The sequence below is a fragment of the Heterocephalus glaber genome, unplaced genomic scaffold, assembly GCF_053883595.1.
Source record: "Heterocephalus glaber isolate CG9 unplaced genomic scaffold, H.glaber_assembly_v1.0 deba00001690, whole genome shotgun sequence".
NCBI lineage: Eukaryota > Metazoa > Chordata > Mammalia > Rodentia > Bathyergidae > Heterocephalus > Heterocephalus glaber.
The window spans coordinates 4,368,558-4,391,207 of record NW_028258415.1 but is presented as its reverse complement, the minus strand read 5'-3'; the positions used below and the strand labels follow the sequence as shown (position 1 = coordinate 4,391,207).

The following is a 22,650-nucleotide window of genomic DNA, read 5'->3' as shown; positions in this document are numbered from 1 at the left end:
AAATAAAATAGCCTCAGAGTCATTAGAGTCTCAAAACCCAAACACAAGCTATATCTGGAAGACACCTTTGAAAAACAATTATTCCACAAGGGTTCTAAACACAAGCAACAAAGATACCTACATTAAGCTATTTTGAAATATCAACCCAGGAATTAAACCAAGGACAGTACCAAAAACAAAAATGAGAAGACACTTAAGCAAGGCACAAACTCAGGCTTCCATGCCACAGAAAGGAAATTCTGGGGGAAACAAGGTGGAAAAGTCTGATAAACAACCACTTGGACAACCTGAAATGATAGCACAGGAAGTAACAAAGCAGATGCATGAGGGTCTAGAAAAATTCAAAACAGAAATAATCTCCCAGATAAATACAGAGATGGTGAGCAGAGTGAAAGACATGATTAGAAGCCCTAGAGCAGAAACAGATAAGAAAATAGATGAGCTCAGAAACATGCTGGAAGCCATGAATGCCCAGCATAAGAAAGAAATGGAAAACATGATCACCCAACATAAGAAAGAAATGGAATCCATGTAACAGATTCAAACAGATATTCAGGAGATTAAAAACTCCATTAAAAGCATGCAGAGCAGACTAAGAGAATCTGAAGACAGAATATCAGATATAGAAGACAGGATTGTGGTTAAGGACCATGAAAACAGATTTCTTAAAGATAGTAAGGGACCATAAGAAATCAATCCAACAGCTGCTAGATGATGCAAAGAAGAATAACATAAGACCCATAGGACTCCATGAAAAAACAGGAGAAAGTATAATTGACAAAAAAGCTAATCACAGAAGTAATAGTAGAAAACTTGCCAGACAGAGGTAGAGAATTGGACATACAGATAAGTGACGCATATAGAACTCCAACCAGCCATGACCAAAAAAAATCTACACCTAGACATATAATAGTCAAGATCCCAGAAACCCAACAGAGGAAAAAAATTCTACAGGCAGTTAGAGAAAAGAAACAAATCACCTACAAAGGAAAGCCCATCAGGCTCACAGTAGATTTCTCAACACAAACCCTCAAATCAAGGAGAGCCTGGAGTGAAGTATTTCAAGCCCTAAAAGAAAATAACTTCCAACCTAGACTGTGGTATCCGGCAAAATTATCTTTCAAAATCGATGGTGAAATTAGATACTTCCATGACAAAGAACACCTGAGAAATTTTGTGAACACCAAACCAGCACTCCAAACAATTTTATGCAATATCCTAGAAAAAGACAATGAAGGTCACAACTCCATGAGGCCCAGCAGAGAGAAGGCAACACGCAAGGTAAGACACTAAAGTGAAAAGGGGAAAAATAAGAAATAAAAGAGCCAACAACTGTAAAACATCATGACAAGGATGAGTCAATATCTCTCAATTATAACTATCAATGTTAACGGCCTCAATTCAACAATCAAAAGAAATAGACTGACAGAATGGGTTTAGAAGCAAAACCCAGCAATATGCTGTATACAAGAAACACACCTAATTCAAAAGCAAATTCATAGACTGAAAGTAAAAGGATGGAAAACAGTTCTCCACGTGACAGGAACCCAGAAAAAAGCAGGCATAGCAATCTTATTTGCAGACAAAGTAGATTTCAAACCAAAACTAATTAAGAGAGACAAAAATGGTCACTACATACTTGTGAAGGGAACAAGCCAAGATGAAGAGATGACAGTCCTAAATATATATGCACCAAATACAAATGCCCCCAACTACACAAAACAAATATTAATGGACATGAAAAACCAAATAAGCACTAATGCAATCATAGTGGGGGACGTCAACACCCCTCTACCACAACTAGACAGATCAACTAGAAAAAAAATTAACAATGAAATTCCAGAACTGAACCAAGCTACTGAACAAATGGACTTAATAGATGTTTACAGAGTGTTCCATCCCACAAAATCAGAATACACATTCTTTCAACTGCACACGGATCATTCTCCAAAGTAGATCACATGCTAGCTCACAGGACATATTTAAGTAAATGTAAAAGAATTGAAGTTATCCCCTCTATACTATCAGACCATAGTGCAATACAATTGGAGATCAATAACATAAGAAATCGCAAAACTCCCACAAACACATGGAAATTGAACAACTCCCTCATGGACAACCAATGGGTGACAGAGGAAATTAAAGAAGAAACTAAACAGTTTCTACAAGTAAATGAAAATGCCAGTACAACATACAGGAATCTGTGGGACACAATGAAAGCAGTTCTATGTGGGAAATTCATAGCAATGAATGCCCATATTAGGATAACAGAGAGAACTCAGTTAAATAACCTAATTCAGAACCTCAAGCTCCTACAAAAAGAAGAGCATACCAAACCAAAGCTTGTACAAGAAAGGAAATTATAAAGATCTGAGCCGAAATCAATGCAATGGAGACTAAGAGAATGATAGAAAAAAATCAATGAATCAAAGAGCTGGTTTTTTGAAAGAATAAATAAAATTGATAAACCTTTAGCCAACCTTATCAAAAAAAGGAAAGAAAAGGTACAAATCCATGCAATTTAGAATGAAAAAGGTGAAGCCACAACAAATCCAGCAGAATTCCAGAGAATCATCAATACTTACTTTGAGAACCTGTGTACTCTAATAAAATGGAAAACACAGAAGGAATGGACAGATTCCTGGATACATATGAATTGCCAAAATTAAATGAAGAAGATATAGAAATTCTAAACACCCCAATAACAATGAGTGAAATTGAAAATGTAATAAAAATCTTACCAACAAAGAAAAGCCCAGGTCTTGATGGCTTCACTGTGGAATTTTACAAGACATTTAAAGAAGAACAAATGCCATTACTCTTTAAACTCATCAAGGAAATTGAAAGGGAAGCAAGGCTTCCAAATTCATTAATGGAAGCAAGTGTTACTTTCATCCCAAAACCAGGGAAAGACCCAACCCAAAAAGAGAACTACAGACCAATCTCCCTAATGAACATAGATGCAAAAATCCTCAACAAGATATGGCAAACAGAATACAAAATGTCATCAAGAAGACCATACACCCTGACCAAGTTGCATTTATCCCAGGGATGCAAGGATGCTTCAACATCCATAAATCAGTAAATGTAATATACTATATTAACAGAGTCAAGGACAAAAACCACATGATCATCTCAATAGATGCAGAAAAAGCATTTGACAAAATCCAACACCCATTCATGATAAAAATGCTACAGAAAATTGGAATAGAAGGTCTTTATCTCAACCTGATTAAGGCTATCTATGAAAAACCAACAGCCAACATCATATTAAATGGTCAAAAACTGAAAACTTTCACCTTAAAATCAGGAACAAGACAAGGATGCCCACTATCACTGCTCCTGTTCAATATTGTTCTGGAAACATTAGCCATAGCAATTAGAACAGAGAAAGAAATTAAAGGAATAAAGATAGGAAAGGAAGGAGTGAAACTGTCATTGTTTGCTGATGATATGATACTTTACATAGAAGACCCAAAAAACTCAGTCAAAAGTCTTCTAGACCTAATTGACAGATTCAGTAGAGTAGCTGGATACAAGGTCAACACTCAAAAAACAATAGCCTTCTTATATGCAAATAGCAGACTCATTGAGAGAGAAATTCGGGAAATAATTCCTTTTACAATAGCATCTAAAAAAATGAAATATCTAGGAATCACCATAACAAAGGAAGCAAAAGACCTCTACAATGAAAACTACAGCTCTCTGAAAAAAGAGATTGAAGAAGATATAAGAAAATGGAAAGATATCCCTTGTTCCTGGGTAGAAAGAACCAATATAGTGAAAATGGCCATACTTCTAAAACCACTATATAGATTTAATGCAATGCTGATTGAAATTCCAACGATATACTTCACAGAATAGAGAAAACAATACAAAAATCATTTGGAAGCAGAAAGAAATGTAGAATAGCAAAAGCAATTCTAGGGAACAGAGACATGGCTGTCGGTATCACAATCCCCAACTTGAAAGTACACTATGAAGCTACTGTGATAAAAACAGCATGGTACTGGCAAAGAAACAGACCTGAAGGTCAGTGGAATAGATTAGAAGATACAGAAACAACTCCAGCCATACTCAGCCACCTCATCTTTGACAAAGGAGCCAGCAACCCTCATTGGAGGAAAGATAAATAATAAATCATGTTGGAAAAACTGGATTTCAACCTGCCAAAGATTAAAACTAGACCCATACCTATCACTGCACACTAAACTAAGATCGAAGTGGATCAAAGATCTAAATATTAAGACAGAAACACTAAACTTGCTGGAAGATAAGTTAGGTAGAACTCTTGAAGACATTGGCACAGGAAAAGACTTTATGAACAAATCTTCAGTAGCACGGGAGGTAGCACAAACAATCTACAACTGGGATCTCATCTTATTAAAAAGCTTCTGCACTGCAAGAGAAACTACCAACAGAGCTAAGAGGCAACCACAATGTGGGAAGAAATTTTTAGGAGTTATACCTCAGACAAAGGTCTACTACTGAGAATATATAAAGAACTGAAAAAAACCAGACCCCCCCAAATTCAAAGACCCAATTCAAAAATGGGCATCTGAAATGCACAGACATTTCTTAGACAAAGAAGTAATAATAGCAAATAAATATATGCAAAAATGTTCAACATCACTGATCATTGGAAAGATGCAGGTGAAAACAACACTGAGATTCCACCTCACCCCACAAAGAATGGCTGCTGTCAAGAAATCAACCAATAACAAATGCTGGCGGGGGTGTGGAGAGAAAGGAACACTTCTCCATTGTTCTTGGTAGTGCAGACTGGTGCTACCACTATGGAAATCAGTGTGGAGGTACCTCAAAGAACTAGGACTACAGGTCCCATTTGACCCAGCTATTCCCCTACTGGGAATCTTCCCCAAAGAATTAAAAGTATCATACCACAGTGATATATGTGCATCTATGTTTATAGCGGCAGTTTGTAATAGCTAAAGCTTGGAAACAGACCAAGTGCCCATCGACTGGAGACTGGATAAAGAAGATGTGGTTTTTTAATAAAATGGAGTACTACTCAGCCAGAAAGAATGAGAAACTAGAGACATTTATAGCTAAATGGATGCATATTGAGGCCATACTCTTAAGTGAAATAAATAGGACACAGATGTGTAAATACCAAATAGTTTCTCTAGTGTGAGAAATTGAAAGTGTAAATAAGGATGAAAATTATTAAAACAAATAATTGATAATTTGAAATAGGAAAAGGTCCAAAGGTGTAGGGGTGGTGGGAGGAGAAGGGGAAAGGGAAGAAGAGAAAAGAAAAATTATAAGAAAGAAAATAAAAATGGAATCAAAGTCTATGTAAATAGTGAAGGATGGAGGGGGTGGAGGGGGCACAGGTAATGGGAGAAAAAATAAGAACTAAGATACATTATGTTCTGGTACAAACACTCAATGATAAATGTAAATGTATTTTATACCTAAAATGTACCAAATATATATATAAAATATGCAGTCAAAGGAGAAAAAAAGAAAAAAGAATTAGATGAAGTGTTATGAGATTTATGCAAAAACATCTAAAATATTCAAAGTATTTTTCAAAATGTTAAGAGTTTAAAAAAGAAAAATTATTTAAAGAAATAATAGCACAAAACTTCAAATCTGAGGGAAGGTTTAAATTCCTAGAGGTCAAAGGTTTCCATAAGATTAAATTGAAACAAGACCATATCAGGACATAAAATTGAACTGTCAAAAAAGCAAAGGTTGAGCGAGGCCCACAAAAACAGCAAGAAGAAGAGTCATATTACATAGAAACCATTTCTAATAAGGCTAACAATAGAAGCTTTACAGGCCAGAAGAGAATGGCATGATGCATTTACAATGTTGAAGTAAAAACATCTGGCAACCAAGAATATTTTTCCTGGAAACGTTCAGAAATGAAGAAAAGATAAAGACTTTCCTACACAAAAAGGGCCAAGGAAGTTCATTACCAATAGGGCTGTCTGAATGAATGCAAAAAGAAAGAAAGAAAAGAATTAGATTTATTTTATTATAAGGTGTACATGAAGTAGTCTCCAGGCTAGGTCATATACTAAGCTACAAAACAACTATTAACAAATTTAACAATATTACAATTGTGTCAAGTATCTTTTTGGACCACAATAATATGAAGCTATAAATTAAGAAGAGACAATAAGAATTTGGAGAAATTGACAATATAGGACAACCAATGAGTTAAAGAAGAAATTCAGAGAAATTTGAAATATCTTGATAAAAATGAATGTACACTTGTAATCCCAGAACTCTGAGAGCCTGAGACAGAGGATCACAAATTAGAGCCCAGCCTAGGCCAATTAGCAACTTAGAGAGAACCTGTCTTATAGAAGAAAAAGATATACAGAGCCGGGGATCTACCTAGTGGTTCTGCCATCTGCCTCACAAGAGCAAAGGTCAGGAGTTTGAATCCCAGTAAAAAAAAAACAAACAAAAAACCACACAATATACCTACTTTCAGAAAAGCTGCTCTAAGAGAGAAATTTGTAGCAATAGACACTAAAATAGAAGATCTTAAGTAAACAATCTAATGTTACATTTCAGAGAACTAGCAAAAGAAGAACAAACTAAATTTAAAGGTATTAGAAGAAAACAATGAAGTGTAGAGCAGAAACAAATGAAAGAAATAGCTAAAAACCAATAGAAAATATAAGCAAAATAAGTTGGCTTTTTGAAAAGATAAATAAAATTCACAAAATTTTAGCTAGACTAAGAAAAAAATGATTCAAACAAAATCAGAAAAAAGAGAAAACATTACCACTGATACTACAAAAATATAGAAGCTCATAAGAGACTGAACAGTTTTATGCTGACAAATTCAATAATATAAAAAATGGGTATATTCCCAAATACAACGTATTATGACTGAATCAAGAAAAAAAGTTAAAAATATAAAGACAGAAATAATGGAGATTGAATCAGTAATAAAAAGTGTTTCATCAAAGGAAAATCTAGGACCTTCTGTCTTCATTGCTGAATTTTATTGTGCATTTAAATAAGTAATGACAAAAACCCTTCTCAAAGTTTTCTAAAAACTTGGAGAAACATCTCCATTATTATTTTATGAAGGCAGTATTACCTTGATATCAAGGCCAGACAAGAACACTATAATCAAATGACAATTACAGGCCTATATCCCTGATAATGTATATTGAGAAATTCTTGACTAAATACTACCATAGAAAATTCAACAACACATAAAAAGGATTATTAATCACAATCAAGTGTATTTATCCCAGGGTTGCAAGGAGGGTTCAACATACATACACACAGTTTGGATGTGATTTGGCCCTTCATCTGCTGGAAGCTTGGTCCCCAAGCTTGGCTCCCACCTCCCAGTGGAGTGAACATTGAGAATTAGTTAAATCTTTTAAGAGGCCATGTCTAGAGTACGGTAATTAAGTCATGAGGGCAGTGCCCAAGAAGACATTAATGCTCATGGAATGACAGCTAAAGAAATTTAGTAAAGTGACAGAATATAAATCTTACTTGTCTCAGCTACTTTCTCATCACTTGGACACAATACTCAACACCCATAATTTAAAGAAGGAGAGGTTTATTTTAGATCATAGTTTGTAGAGGTTTCAATCCACAATTGGCTGAGCCCAAGGCAGGGTAGAATGGCAGAAAAGCATGGCAGAAGAGAAACAGCTTGTGATATGGCAGGCAGGAAGCCCAGTGGTATCAAGAGAGGAGCCACACCTCCAGTGACTCACCTCCTCCCTCCAGGCTTCACCTCTCAATATCACACCCAGGTATTAACCTGTCAGTAGGCTAGTCGAGTGATAAGTATCACAAATCCTAATCCAATCACCTCCAAAATGTCCTACCTATAAGGCTTTGGGGGGGATATCTAGAAATAAATCATAAACTGACAAGTCAGTAGCAGTTTTGTACACAAACTTTCTGAAAAAGGAATCAAGAAAACAATTCCATTCATGATAGCTACCAAAAATGAGAAATAATTTTAACCAGGGAAGGAACAGATTTTCTCATTGAAAACTATAAAATGTTGAGGAGAAATTGAAAAGGACACTGATATCCCTTGTGCATGAATTTTAAGAGTTAATGTGAGGACTTCTGGGAAGATGAGAGTGTTGAGCAGTAGAGAGAGGGCCTCAACAAGGTTTTGTGTACAGGCACTGGAACAAAACAATGTGAGGAAGAGAAGGAGGGAAATGGCTCCTAGGAATCCAGGAAGGATCTGAAGTGAGAATTAAAGCCCATGGAGAGAGCAAAGAAAGAGTCCTCAGCAAAGAGAAAGGAGAGTACAGGCAGTGCCTTCTCCCAGAGCCTGGAGTGACTGTTTGGGAAGGACAGCTCAAACCTACAGATGAACCACGACTACTTGGTGACTCCAGAGACCTCCAGGGAGAAAGGCACCAGTGAAGCAGATCGGAGAATACATCAGACTTCATTGCCTGGGAGAGAGAAATCAGCAGGTAGCCATCTTGGAGAGGGGCCAATTGAGCTCAGAACTCAGCACAGCTGTGGGCCAGCTCCACCTAGTAGCTTCCAGTGTCATTGTCAGAGTTCAAGCAGGAGGGAGCCCATGGTGATAGTTGATGGTGCATAGACTGCTGTAGGCTCCACAGGTCTAATTCCAGTCTTGCAGCCAGAAACCAGCCTGAACCCCAGTGAAACTAAATCTGCAGGCTTGCTCAGATTATTTGCTACCCCACCATAAAGCTATGGCTGGCTTGCTGGGATTAATCAACTTGGATCTGTACTCTGCCTAAGTTGTCTACCAGTGACAGCAGAGACATGCTTTGAAGTGGACTTTTTTTTTTTCTCTTATTTTCTTCTTTTTTCCTCATGTTTCCCTTTTCTTTTTGTTTATATTTTGTTTTATTTTCTCTTGATTGTTCTTAATTTTATATGAGTCTGAACACGGTTTCTAGTTTTTTGTTGTTGTTGTGTTCTGTTATTGTATTTAGTTCTTCCTTCTCTCTTTCCCTCCTGTCTTCTTCATTAGTTCCCCAAAGTTTGTGTGATCTTCTTTTGTCCTCTAGCCTTGGTTTAAATCTCTTTCTCTTCTATTAAGCTATCCCCCCACCAGTTCCTTTTAAATTTTATGCCCTGAGGGTAAAAATCACTATATTGAGGGCTTATTTACTGCATACAAATTTTTGGATCATTTTAGATTTTGTTATATAACCACAAATCTATTTCATATAGTTAAAGGCGGCAAATTAATAGTTACTGTAGTGTGTCATTTTCTAGGCTATGTTTGATACTATGTTATTGCTGATTATATCACTTTAGCCAAGGTGACATAATTGTTCTAATCATTTGTTCTTCCTGATACACCAAGACTGAGGTTGCCTAAGGGTCATAAACATGCATAGTGACACTTTTTTTGTTTTGGTACTGGGGATTGAACTTGGGACCTTGTGCTTTTGAAGCAGGGGGTGGAACCACTGAGTTAAATCTCTAGCCCTCTAAGGGTCATAAACAATACTATAAGCCAGTGCCAAAGAATGAGGGGCTAGGCCAAGTAGTCAGCAGCTTCTCATCCCTAATAAATTGAAGAGGTAGGCTCTCGCAATAGATTCAAATACAAAAAGCCAGCTTCACCTGGAAGACACCTCTGAGAAGTAGTCATTTCCTAACAGTCCTAAATACCAGCAACAAATCTACTCATGATAAGCAATTTACAAGCATCAACCTAGGAATTAAACTAAAAATAAAAGCAAAACAAACAAAAAATAAATAAAATGAGGAGACAGTTAAACAAGATGCAACCCCAGACTTCCACCTCACCAAAGGCAAACCCAGGGGGCAATGAGGTGGAACAATCTGATAGCCACCCACCTGGTCTCTCTGAAGTAGTAACAGCAGAAATAACAAATCAGATGGACAAGGCTCTGCAAAAAAATCAAATCAGAAATAACTTCGCAGATAAATACAGAGATAGCAACCATAAAGAAAGATATGCTTAGTGAATCTAGAATAAATACAGTTTTTTTAAAAAAGAGGCACTTAGGAAAATGATGGAAACCATGAGCAATCAGCATAGGAAAGATATGGAATCCATGAAAGAGATTCAAGCAGATATCCAGGAGATTAAAAATTCCATCAAAAGTATATAAAGCAGAATGAGCCAATGTGAGGACAGAATATCAGATATAGAACACAAGATTGTGGTTAATGATCATGAAATGAAAGACTTCTTAAAAATAGCAAGGGACCTTGAGAAATCAATCCAATAGCTTTTAGATGATGCAAAGAAGTGTAACATAGCATTGATCAGAATCAATGTAAAAGCAGGAGATAGCACAAATGACATAAAAAAATCCATTCATGGAAATAATGGCAGAAAAGTTACCAAACAGGGAAAAAGAATGACATACAGATAAACGAGGCATATAGAACATTAGCCATGATAAAAAAAATCTACACTTAGGCATATAATAGTGATGATTCCAGAAATCCAGAACAGAACGGAATATTAAAAGCTGTTAAAGAAAAGAAACAAATCACATATAAAGGAAAGCCTATCAGAATCACAGCAGACTTCTCAACACAAAGCCTCAAGTCAAGAAGACAGTGGAGTGAAGTATTTCAAGCCCTAAAAGAAAACAACCTCCAACCTAGATTGATGTATCCTGCAAAACTATCTTTCAAAATTGATGGAAAAATTAAATACTTCCACAACAAAGAACACCTGAGGAAATTCTTGAACAGCAAACCAGCACTCTGAATGTTCAGAAAGATATTCTAGAAAGTGATAATGAGGATTACAACCCCAATAGAATGAATCTACCAGGCAAGGCAAGAAATTAAATAGAGGAAGAAAAATAAAAGGAGCCAATGGCAGAAAAATAACAAGAATAATAAGTCAATACATATCAGTTATAACCATCAATGTTAATAGTCTCAATTCACTAATCAAAAGAAACAGACTGGCAGAATGGATCAAGAAGCAAGATCCAAGATGCAACAATATGCTGCATACAAGAAACACATTTAATTCAAAATGAAATTAATAGACTGAAAGTCACAGGATGAGAAACAATACTCAATGTGTCAGGAACCTAGAAAAAAAGCAAGAATAGCTACCTATTTGCAAACAAAGTGGACTTCAAGACAAGACTAATTAAGAGAGAAAAGGGAACAATCCAAGAGGAAGAGATAGCAATCATATATTTATATGCAGCAAATAATAATGCACCCAACTATATAAAAGAAATATTAACATACATGAAAAAAATCAAATAAGCACTAATACAATTGTAATGGGGGACCTCAATACCCCACTGTGAAAAATAGATCAACTAGACATAAAGTGACAATGAAACATTTAAACTGAACCAAACTTTTGAATAAATGGGCTTAGTGTATGTCTACAGAGTGTTTCACTTGACAAAATCAGAATACATATTCTTTTCAGCTGCACATAGGACATTCTCCAAAATAGACCACATAGTAGCTCATATAACATGCTTAAGTAATTCCAAAGTAATTGAAATTATTCCATGCATATTATCAGACCATAATGCAATGAAATCGGAAATCAGTGGCAAAAGAAGCTCCAAGAACTTCATAAACACATGAAATTAATTAACATCCTCCTGAACTATTAATGGATCACAGATGAAATTAAAGAAGAAATTAGATAGTTTCTACAATTAAATGATAATGCCAATACAACATACTGAAATTTATGGGACATAACAAAAGCAGTCCTACAAGGGAAATATAAAGTGGTGAATACCCATATCAGGAAAACAGAGTGAGCTGAAATAAACAATGTAATGTTGAACTTCAAGCTTCTAGAAGAAGAACAGCAAGTCAAACACAAAGCTTATACAGAGAGTAAATTATAAATATCAGAGCAGAAATTAATGCAATGGAGACTAAGAAAACAATACCCTTAGCCAACCTTATCAAAAAAGGGAAAGAAAAGACTCAAATCCATGCAATTAGGAATGAAAAGGGTGAAATCACAATGGATTTCCTACAGAAATCATCAACACCTACTTTGAGAACCTGTATTCTAATAAAATGGAAAACATGGAAGAAATGGGCAGATTCCTAGATACATATGAATTACCAAAGCTGAATGAAGAACACATAAAAATTCTAAATAAACCAATATCAGTCAATAAAATTAAAGATGTAATTAAAAACGTACTAACAAATAAAAGGGCCTGATAAATTCACTGTAGAATTTTAAAAGAAATTTAGAGAAGACCTAATGCTTCTCAAACTCTTTAACAAAATTGAAAAGGAAGTAATACTCCCAAATTCATTCCTGGAAGTATTACCCTGATACCAAAACCACAGAAGGATCAAACCAAAAAAGAGAAGTATAGGCCAATCTCCCTAAGGTATATAGATACAAAAATTTTCAATAAGATACTGGTAAATAGAATGCAGCAAATCATCAAGAAGATTATATACACTGACCAAGTAGGATTCATCTCAGGGATGCAAGTATGGTTCAACATACACAAATCAATAAATGTACTACACTGTATTAACAAAACCAAGGACAAAAAATATATGATTATCTCAACAGATACAGAAAAAGCATTTGACAAATTCTAACACCCATTCATGATAAAATACCTATAGAAAATTGGAGTAGATTGTCCTTATCTCAATCTGATGAAAGCCGTCTATGACAAACCAACAGCCAACATCATATTTAATGGTCAAAAACTAAAATCTTTCACTCTAAAATTAAGAACAAGACAAGGATGTCCACTATCACCAATCTTATTTAATATAGCCCTGGAAACATTAGCCAGAGTAAATAGACAAGAGAAAGGGATAAAAGGAATAAAGGTAGGAAAGGAAGAAGATAAATTATCATTATTTTTGCATGACATGATACTCTACATAGTAGACCCTCAAAACTCTACCGAAAGACTTCTAGATTTAATAACCAAATTCAGTAGTGTAGCTGGATACAAAGTCAATGCTCAAAAATCAATAGAATTCCTGTACACAAATAGCAAGCTCACTGAGAGAGAAATTAGGGAAACCACACCTTTCACAATAGCATCAAACAAAATAAAATACCTAGGAATCAACCTAATGAAAGAAGTGAAGGACCCTTACATGGAAAAACTACAGTACTCTGAAAAAGGATATCAAAGAGGATGACAGAAAATGGAAAGATATCTCTTGTTCTTGGGTGGGAAGAATCAGTACAGGGAAAATGCCCACAATATCAATTGTATATCTCTTAAAATTAGAGAAAACAATTCTAAAATTCATTTGGACTTAAAAAAAATTAGAACTGAAAATCTATCAGAAGAAGTCATCCCTTGCTCCTGAGTAGAAAGAATCAATATAGTGAAAATGGCCATACTTCCAAAACTACTATATAGATTCAATGCAATCCCAATTGAAATTCCAACAGCATACTTTACAGAACTTGAGAAAACAATCCAAAAATTCATTTGGAACAAGAAAACACCTAGAATAGCAAAAGCAATTCTAGGAAACAATGACAGGGTAGGGGGTATCAAAATCTCCATCTTGAAACTATACTACAAAGCTACTGTGATAAAAATAGTATGGTACTGGCAAAGAAACAGATCTGAGGATCAGTGGAACAGATTAGAAGATGCAGAAACAACTTCAGACATACTCAGCCACCTCATCTTTGACAAAGGAGCCAAATACCCTTACTGGAAGAAAGATAGCCTCTTTAATAAATGGTGCTGGAAAAAATGGGTTTCAACTTGCCAAAGATTAAAACTAGACCTATATCTCTCACCATGCATTAAACTAAAATTGAAATGGATCAGTAATCTAAACATTAAAACAGAAACACTAAACTGGCTGGAAGAGAGGTTAGGTAGAACTCTTAAAGACATTGGTGTAGGAAAAGATTTCATAAACAAAACCCCAGTCACAAATGAACTAGTACAAAGAATCAACAAGTGGGATCTCTTCCTATTGAAAATCTTCTGCACAGCAAGAGAAACTACCAACAGTGTGAAGAGACACCAACAATGTGGGAAAAATTTTTTTACCAGATGTTCCTCAGACAAAGGATTACTATCTAGAATCTATAAAGAACTTAAAAAAATCAGACCTCACAAATTGAAAGACCCAATACAAAAAATGGGCATCTGAAAAAAAAGAGACATGTCTGACAAAGAAGTAGAAAGACCTTCAGATTTTGAGCCCAGGGAGTCAGTACTGTGGAGCACCCTGAGACCCAGGACCTACCACTGAATAACTCCAGTCCAGGGTATAGTGGTTCACTGGCTTCATAGGTTCACAGCCACAGCCAGAGTCTCTGCTGCCTTGCAAGGAGGGTGACAAGCCCCTGCCCACTCTGGGTGCTGGAGGGTAGGTGAAGAAGTTGCTGGGTCTGCCTTTGTAGATCCTGCCATCACCAGTGGAGCTTCTTGGGCAGACAAGAGCTTTCCTCAAGTGCCCCAGCTGGGCCTGCGCCAGTGTTTTCTGAGCTCCTGGATGGCTCAGTGCTCAACCGAAGGAAGCAGTTTTATATGCACTGTTACACATTCTGGACCAGGCTTGCCTGCTTCCAATGGTCAGGTTAGTGCAGCTTTCCTCATGGGCTGTGGAGTCCTGAACTGGAAGGTGGGCAATGCTCAGAGGATGCTCATTGTGTTTTCATTGAAAGCTGAATAGAATTTTTGGCTGGTAATTTTCTAGATCATTTAAGATAATGGCATCTGCCATTAAAGAATTTAAAATGGGCAACTTTTCACCTAAAGCTGGCACTAGCAAATTGCAACAGACAGTACCAGCTGATGCATCTCCTGATTCTAAGCATCCTATATGCTTTGATAGATTTGATAATGAGTCTTACTTTTACACTGCTTACATAAGTTGTGTTTTCACTGTGTACAGGAGTGGTCAAAAAACAAAGCTGAATGTCCACTGTGTAAATAGCCCTTTGACTCTATTTTCCATTCTGTGAGGGCAGAAGAGGACTTCAAGGAATATGTCCTAAGACCTCCACATAATGGTTCTTTTGCTACCCCCGATGATCAACAATTTCTCTACCGTTCAACTATGACAAGGGAATGACGTGTTTCTGTGTATTCACTTAGTAGTACTTTGAATAAAAGAAGAGCTATTCCTCCAGATATTGGAGTACTATTGGATGGGGTTAGATATTTCAACTAGACATAGAGATGTTGAAATTCCTCAACTTATGAGACAGATTGCAATAAAGAGACATCATACTTCAGATGAGAGATATTTGTGAAAAATTCAAGAACAACATATTATTAATTTTAGATGAACTCTCTATCATGCTGGTGCTTGAGTTAGAAATATTGAAGATGGTGGCTGCTACAGGGATATTTCAGCTGAATTTTTCCATAGAAATCCAGCTTGCCTTCACAGATCAGTCCCTTGGATAAAACGTGAGCTTGGGCTGGGGATTTAGCTCAGTGGTTCCGGCGCCTGCCTCACAAGTGCAAGGTCCCAAGTTCGATCCCCGGTACCAAAAAAAACCCCAAAAAACGTGATCTCATGAATCATTAGTCAATATTGTCCAGGATATCATCATGAGTAATGTTACTTGCTATGACTTGGAGAGTCAACCATTTGTGTCTGATTTAAGACCATTTTTACTTAATTGAACTGAGCATTTTATACATGAATTTATCAGTTTTGCTCTATCTCTTTTTAATATGGCAGCTTTTGACCAGCATGTTAATTATGATTGTCCTGCTCCTGCATATGAAGAAGGCAGCCATTCTGATTCTTCAGTAATAACAATATCTTCAGATGAGACTGAGACCCAAGATCTGGATATTAATGTAGCCACTGTTAGGCACCATGGGATTATGAAACTCCAGGACCAATCATCTTACTCAAGCTCAGAGCAGGTACGTGTTGCCATGACTTTTCTTCTAAATACTTCTGACAGTTTAGATGAAGAACTTGTCACAGAAGGAGGCTCATCTCAAATACAAGGAGTAGAAACCAATGAGGACCTAAATAATGACAGCAATTCTTCAGATAATTGTGTCATTGTTGGGTTTGTTAAATCACTAGCTGAGAGGACCCCAGAACTTGTTGAACTATCCTGTGATTCTGAAGAGTTAGGCTCTTATGAGAAAATGGAGATGATAAAGACTCAAGAAAAAGCGCAATCTTATAGTTCTGGTGGTAGTGATGTTAGTAGATGTTCATCTCGACCTGCTGTCCTTGGAAAAGATGAACAAATAAATAAAGGTCACTGTGATTCTGGTACAAGAATCAAATCAAGGAGAAGAGAAATGATGTACATCATTGTCAGCTCCCAGAGACCTGAGCTCATCTATGAGAGGAGACAGAGTATATTCCCCATATAACCAGAGACCCAGAAAGAGAGGAAGATCTAGAAGTTCAGATTCAAGTGGGCACGATGATCACAGGAATCAGCAAAAGCATCATGGAAAGAAAGAAGCAGGGAGAGCAGCAGACCTAAAGGGAGAAGAGACAAAAAGAGATCAAGAACTAAAGACAACAGTTGGTCACGAAGAAGCCAAATTCTTTCTGTAAGTAGTGAAAGTTCAAGCAGATCAAGGTCTTAGAGGAGCAGTGATTATGGAAAAAGAAGATCACAGAACAGAAATAGAGATCATTATTACTTAAGAAATAATTATGGAAGGAGATATAAATGGGAGTATACTTCTTATAATAAAAAGAAAGATAGGGATGGCCATGAATCTTCTTACAGAAGGAAGACTCTATCCAGAGCCCATTATTCTAGACAATCTTCAAGTCCTGAATTTAGAGTTCAGTCCTTTTCTGAGAGAACAAATGCTAAGAAAAAGAATAATCACAATGAAAGGAAATATTATTATGAAAAGCACAGATTGAGGAGCCTGTCTTGTAATAGGTCAAGGACAGCATCTACAGGACCTGATCAGGTGAGAAATGAAAAGCCTGGGGGGAAGTGAAAATACAAAATATGCCATTTGGAAGGTTCTAAGGAAGCAGATCAACCATCTCGTGAATTTGCTTCTAAAGTAAAAGACAGTCATTACCAAAAATATTAATTAAAATTCAATGGAAGCTACCAAACCGAGAGTGATAGCTTTTCAGACAGCTGATAATGAGACAGAGACACAAAACACAAGAGAAGTAAAAGGAGGACTCGGAGCCTAAGTGTGGAAATAGTTTATGAAAGAAAAGCTACTGATACAACTAAACATCATAAAAAGAAATAAAACACAAGGAGAAGCATAAGAAGCACCAGGGAAATAATATGCATTCCCCAGTTGTTATTACCATTGATAGTGATAGTGATAAGGATTCTGAGGTAAAGGCAGAAAGGGAATGTGACAATAGTGGTACTCAAGACTCTCAAATGAATTTCTGGCTCCTTCCTTAGAACTACTTGAAACTAAAGATATAGTTACAATTGAAGATGAATTTGGTGTCCTGGACAAGGAGAGTGATATTACCACACTTAATAACAACTTGAATAATGCCAGTGAAACTGTAGGTAATATTCCACCCCAGGCAGCTTCAGCTGAACAAACTCTTGATGTAAGAGAAGAGTGTACCTTTGCCTCTCCTTTGGAGAACCAATCCATTAATGTATCTATTCAAACTGAGCCATCGGACCATTTGCCATCTCCACGAACTTCATTATTGTCAGTGTCTCTTGGTAGAGACTGTGATGTCTTAAAATGGCAAAGCACCTCATAGGAATTCAGACAGTATATGAAAGAAAAAGTAAATTGTCACCTAGTACAGTATATTTAAAGATGACTTTTGTTGAGAACTTTTACCCCTTAAGATATTGTAATTTTTTTGTTCCAATTTGTAAAAATCATTATTTGTTCAAAGAATATGTATGTTCTGCCCTCAGAAATATGCACTTTTGAGTAAAGAAAATGATATTGCTAGCAATTTATTTAAAACTTGGGATCTTTTCCTATGCCAATGTCTTCAAGAGTTCTACCTAACTTATCTTCCAGCAAGTTTAGTGTTTCTGTTTTAATATTTATATCTTTAATCCACTTTGATCTTAGTTTACTGCATGGTTATAGATATGAGTCTAGTTTTAATCTTTGGTAGGTTGAAATCCAGTTTTTCCAACACCATTTATTAAATAGGCTATCTTTCCTCTAATGAAGGTGATTGTCAAAGATGAGGTGGCTGAGTAGGTCTGGAGTTATTTGTGCATCTTCTAATCCATTCTACTGATCCTCAGATCTGTTTCTTTGTCAGTATCATGCTGTTTTTATCACAGTAGCTTTGTAGTAGTTTCAAGTTGGGGATTGTGATAACCCCTGCCATGTGTCTGTTGGCTAGAATTGCTTTTGCTATAAATAAGACACACATGTGTAAATACTGAATAGTTTCTCTAGTGTGAGAAACTGAAAGTGTAAATAAGGATTAAGACGATTAAAATGAATAATTGATCATTTGAAATAGGAAGAAGAGGTCCAAAGTGGTAGGGAAAGTGGAAAGGGAAGGGGAAAGCAAGGAAAGGAAAAATTATGTGAAAAGAAAAAAATGGAAACAAAGTCTATGTAAATAGGGAAGGGTGGAGGGGCTGAAGGGCTCACAGGTAATGGGGAAAAAGTTAGAACCAAGATACATCATGTACAGGAACAAGCACCCAATGACAAATGTAAACATATTGTATACCTAAAACATACCAACAAAAGAATTTAAGCAAAAAAGAAAAAAAAACCCATGGGATCTTTTTAAAATAAAAAAAAAAGTAGTACAAAGAACAAATAAACATATGAAAAAATGTTCAACATCACTGGTCATTTGAAAGATGCAAATGAAAACAATGCTGAGATTCCACCTCACTCCAAAAAGAATGGCTGCTGATAGCAGCCAATACCATATGCTGGTGGGGTTGTAAAAGGAACCCTTCTCCACTTTTTGTGGGAATGCAGACTGTTGCAACCATTGTGGACATCAGTATGGAGATACCGCAAAAAAACTAGGATTAGAGGTCCCATTTGATCCAGCTATTCCCTGGGTGTGTATCTTCCAAAAAGAATTAAAAGCATCATACTACAGTGATATATGTGCACCCATGTTTATAGTGGCACAGTTTGTAACAGTTAAAAGTTTGAAACAGTCCAATTGCCCATCAACTGGAGACTGGATAAAGAAGATGTGAGTTTTTAAAAAATAAAATGGGTCAAATGGGACCTCTTGTTCTAGTTCTTTGAGGTAGGTATCTCCATACTGATTTCCACAGTGGTTGCACGAGTCTGCACCCCCACCAAAAATGAAGAAGGGTTCCTTCCCATTTGACCCAGATATTCCCCTGCTGGGTACCTTCCCAAAAGAATTAAAAGAAATATAGCACAGCAACATATGTGCACCCATGTTTATAGCGACATAGTTTGTAATAGCCAAAGTTTGGAAACAGCCCAAGTTCCCATCAACTGGAAACTGGATAAAGAAGATGTGTTTTTTCTTTCTTTTTTTTCTTTTTATAAAATGGAGTACTACTCAGTCACAAAGAACGACAAACTAGAGACATTTATAGTTAAATGGATGCATATTGAGGCCATACTCTTAAGTGAAATAAATAGGACACATGTTTAAATATCGAATAGTTTCTCTACTGTGAGAAACTGAAAGTGTAAATAATGATTAAAATGAATAATTGATAATGGGAAATAGGAAGAAAAGGTCTAAAGTGGTGGGGAAGTGGGAGGGGTAGGGGAAAGGAAAGAGGGGAAAGGAAAGAATGGAAAGGAAAAATTATGAGAAAAGGGAAAAATAGAAACAAAGTCTTTGTAAATAGGGAAGGGTGGAGGGGGTGAAGGGAGGACAGGAAATGAGGAAAAAAATAAGAACCAAGATATATCATGTAAAGGAACAAGTACTCAATGATAAATGTAAATGTATTGTATACCTAAAGTGTACTAATAAAAGAATCTAAGGAAAAAAATAAGATGGAGTATTAGCCATAAAGAATAAGAAACTAAAGATATTTATAGCTAAATGGATGCACATTGAAGCTATACTCTTAAGTGAAATAATAAAAATAGGACACACATGTATATACTGAATAGTTTCTCTGGTGTGAGAAACTGAACATGTAAATAAGGATCAAAATATAATAGATAATTTGAAATAGGAAGAAAAGGTCCAAAGGGGAAGAGGAAGTGGGAGGGATAGGGGAAAGTAAAGAAGGGAAAGGAATAAACATGAGAAAAAAGAAAAAGCAGAAACAAAGTCTTTGTAAATAGGGAGGTGTGGAGGGTATGAAGGCAGGGTAGGGGAATGGAGAAAAAAGTAAGAACCAAGATATATCATGTGAAGGTACAAATTCCCAATGATGCATGTCATTATATTGTATACCTAAAATGTACAAATAAACTTAATGAATAAAAAATATCAAATCAGAAGAAATCATGAGAGAAAAGCTATGTAACATTGCTCTGAGCCAAAAGCAAGGTAACAAAAACAAACTTAGACAATGTGTTTCCAGCAAACTAAAAAGCTGCTACATAGCCAGTATTCACAACAGAATGAAGAGACACATATAGAATGAAATGAAATATCTATAGATCATACATTTGATATAGGGTTAGTTTTCAAAGTAGGTAAAGAATGCAAACAAATCCCCTCATTTTCAATAACATGATTAAAACTCAATTTATGTCAAATTAAATATTTCAGGCACAGCAATACAAATACTACATGCTCTGATTTATATGTGGCACTTAAAACTTGAATTCATAAAAATAGAATATAATGGAAGTGACTTAAGTCTGAAGGTGAGAGGGCTGGGGAGATATTGGTAGAAAGATCCAAAACTCCAATTAAGAGGAATAAGTCTGAGAGATCTACTATGCAATATGGTAACTATGGTTAATATTAACATGTTATTTTTCGGTGTCATTGAGAGTAGATTTTGAGTGTTTTCACAACAAATAAATAGGTGAGATAATGTATATGCTAATTACCTCAGCTCACCCATTGTACTATATATATATATTTTTAAAACATCATGTTGTACATAACAAATATATACAATTTTATACTTTTTAAATTAAGAATTATTAAGTAAAAATAAACTCAGGCAAAGAAACTAAAACAATTAAAATTTGAAAAACTATCAAAAAAGAACCAAAGCATAAAATTATTTAAAGATATCTAAAGCTGTATATAGTGGTGCAGGTAGATAACCCCAGTACTCTTGAGACTGAGGCAGGAGGATCATGAGTTCAAACCTAGCTAGGTGACCAAGTGGGATCTTATTTTATAATAAAAAAGGGGTTGGAGGTGTAGCTTAGTGGGGATGAGGATGAAGGCCTTGGGTTCAATCTCAGAACCAGGTTAAAATATTTCCATAACTCTTCTATGAGAAAAATACTTTTTTCTTTAATGAAAACTAACACTTTAGAAATAACACTAGGAGACAATTCTTCTGTACATAATATAACTTAATTATAAAGTTTATGGAGAAAAGTGGGAGATAATGTTAAGGTATCTCTAAATCCTACTCATACGTATTACAGTGATTTCTATATATAAGAAAACAAAGCCTCACTAGGATTAAAATGTTCATGTAATTGACATGGTTATGTTAAAATCATGTTGGAGAATAAACAAGCAAGGAGAGAATACTTTTGATGAACAAAAATAACTAATAATATAAGCCAAAAGCTGGAGTGGTCAACTAAGTTTTATACAGACATTGTAGCTAATTTGATAGAAGTGGATAAATAGTTTAGGTTATTTAATTTAATACTTGTTAAAAGGGTCAGTTTAAATCAGTTTGGGAAATGGAGAGGAATTTAGAGTTAGTTTTACTTGACATATGAGTAGCAGAGAAACCATCATTATTCTATCTTCAGAAATGAGTAGTGAAAGACATGATAATATTTGGCAGAGCCCTTTTCACAAACAGGTAACTAATACGTGTACTCATAGAGTAATGCTTTTACCATGATGAATAAACACTCATTTGTTTAATAAAATTGATATTTTCAGTAACCATACAGTTGCAGAAAAATATCAAAATGTAGACATTGCCTAAACTAAAAATGTGTTCTAAGCATATGTAGATCAGCTCATAAAATATAACACACAAACAAAATCATTTTGATATGGATGTAGATGTCACAGATAAACGATATTATTTTGGGTACATATTTCAGCCTTAGTACTAGGAAAAGTGATGCTCAGCATAATATTGTCAACATAATGTATTATTTTCTCTATAATTTATTTTCTTCAAAGTTCTTGTTTATTCCTGCAATGTTAACTCTGCAATGTTCATGTTGAAATGTCTGCAATGTTCACGTTGTTCACATCAAAAATACTATTTCAATTGCCCAAATTAACTTCTATTTTCTTGTTTAAATGTGATTTCTGTGCATTAAAATGAAAAACAGCAATTTCTAGAAACTTTTCATTTGTGTTTATCACTTGCTTAATTTACATTCACAATTCTTTTATATTAAATTATTAGATGCAAAATTATTACTTGATAAATTATGTATGGAAAATAAGTATCACTTATAGCAACTGAAATATTTCATTTGGTTAGTCATGCAAATGCTATGTTTAAACTTTCTTCTTTTTTTTCTGTTTAATGCAATAATTTGGTTTCTCTTCTTTATGTAAATCTAAAACAAAAACTGTGTGGCAGAACTCTAGCCTTTGGGTAAATGAATTACTCAGTGTGACTGAGAATGTGCACCAGGTCACTAA

General features: G+C 35.5%; 1 pseudogene; it reads left to right on the top strand.

Moving 5' to 3' along the window:
• Nucleotides 1-8,344: 8,344 nt before the first annotated feature.
• LOC101713472 (E3 ubiquitin-protein ligase Topors pseudogene) lies at nt 8,345-17,905 on the top strand (annotated as a pseudogene).
• Nucleotides 17,906-22,650: the final 4,745 nt, after the last annotated feature.